Here is a 2,098-nt window from a genome sequence, read left to right as displayed (position 1 = left end):
GGGGCTTCCTTGCACTCCCGCCGGCATTGCAGGTCCACCGCGGGGCCCCTCATGGGGCTCGGCAGTGGAGCTGCAAGGCCGGCGGCGGCCGGGACCGTTGGGGGCGGGGTGTGTGGCCTTATGACACACTTCCGGTGATGTCAAGGGGTGTGGCATATGCTAACGAGTTATGCTAATGAGTTCCCCTAGCTCTTTTTCTACGAAATGACCCCTGAGTGATTGTATTTATACCCGCCCTTCGCTACCCTAAGGCATCTCAGAGCAGCTTACAAACTCCTTTTCCTTCCCCTCCCACCACAACAGACACCCTGTGAGGTAGGCCGGGCTGAGAGAGCTCTCTGGAGGACTGCCCTTGAGAGAATAGCTCTGAAAGAACTTGTAACTGACCCAAGGTCATACCAGCAGCTGTATGTAGAGGACTGGGGAATCAAACCCGGTTCTCGCTCTTAACCACTACACCAAACAAGATCTCCCTAAATTTCAGTAAACACCTTCCAGAACCACCTGCATAGTTTTAATGGGGGGGGGGGAATAAGTCAGTAATTTAATTTTAACTATAATAAATTTGGTAACCAAGGTTAAGAAACATAAATGCAGTCTCAGTTTTCTGAAGTAACTGATGGTACAGAAAATACATGGCACTTCAATCAATCATCGACCTTTATTGTCATAACAAAGAGAACACATGTTCAAAACTTTCTATCTCCTGCTTAGTACAGGAACACAATCTACTGTCGAATGGGATTTTTTGGAATCTCCTATATAATACTGCTGATGGCAACACATTAAACCTTGCTAACATATATGCTTTTTTTTTTTTTGCCCCCCAGAGGGGATTTTTTTATTGCATTTTTATAAAGACTACAAACCACAACAGAAATAGGGAAGGGGACTACATTAAGGGATAAAGAAAAGATACCCACTACTATCTAAAAGCCCATGAGAGGAGATCATCTGGTTTGCTTGGCACACATTATCTCTCAATAGCGCTACTCCCATTATGAACTGATTCAACTATTTTTCATATCTTAACTATCACTGTTAACCTGAAAGACCCCTAAGCATCTAGTATCAAAGAAAAAAACGTTTTTTCAAAGGCACAATTCAGAGTCCTTCAGCCTTCATTTCCCCTTGCCCAGTCTCTTCCGCAATTTATAAGGACTTTTAGGGGCGGCTGCCCCTTTCTCTGATAGAGAGTCCTCTTACTGTCCATCCCTTCTTTTTCTTCCTCCTCTGGTTCTCCCATCTGGACTCTCAAAAAATTTGTGCTTTCTGAACAGAGTCAATCTTTTCCTTTTTATCCTTAATTTTGAAGATAACGCCTTCTGGTTCTAACATATATGCTTTGTGTTGCCCCGGGTTTATTAAACAAGTTAGATATCAAGGAATGTTGCCAAATTTCTCTTTATTGCATTTACAAAGCGTAAGCACCTCCTCAATGTTCCTTATGATGTCTCTTCTCTGTAATGCTTTTTGCTTTTGATTCTGTATGCTGTTTAATGGGTCTCTGACCGTAATAAAAATGAATGAATGATATTCAGCCCTGTGCCCAAAAGATAAAAGCATCAAATTGAGGGGTGAGCATCTACTTTTTGCACGGCTCTCAAGAACCTGCCTCTCAGTGTCAACCAGTCTTTGCCTGATCAGCCTAAAAGCTGACTTTTCTGTGTACAGAGATAGGTCTCCAATGTTAAGTCCAATTGAATTGATGCTTTCTTTTATATGACAAAGCCATGTAGAAGACTAGGACTCCGTTAACATATGAGCAATAAGACCATTGTTGTCCCCTTTAGGTGTAACCAAAATTTAATGGCAATAATCCATACTCTAGTTTCAAGGAGTCTTTGGTTTGTTTCTATACTCATGGCCACATATGGCATACATGAGGGTAGGCCCAAAATCCTATGAAGAAAGTTAGACTGAATTATTTCCACATCCTTATTAAAGGCTGTTATTCAAATGGGAGCTCCACAGAACATTCCTGCACTAAGTTTATGATTAAATACTTTAATTGCAGCGGGAGCGTATTGGTTGCCTTTAGTAAAATAGAAACGAGTAAGGATGTGAAACCAGGACATAGTAGGACTCGTATCCTGGA

The sequence above is a fragment of the Gekko japonicus genome, unplaced genomic scaffold, assembly GCF_001447785.1.
Source record: "Gekko japonicus isolate JY-2015 unplaced genomic scaffold, Gekko_japonicus_V1.1 scaffold189, whole genome shotgun sequence".
Lineage (NCBI taxonomy): Eukaryota > Metazoa > Chordata > Lepidosauria > Squamata > Gekkonidae > Gekko > Gekko japonicus.
Note: the sequence above shows the minus strand (reverse complement) of the source record.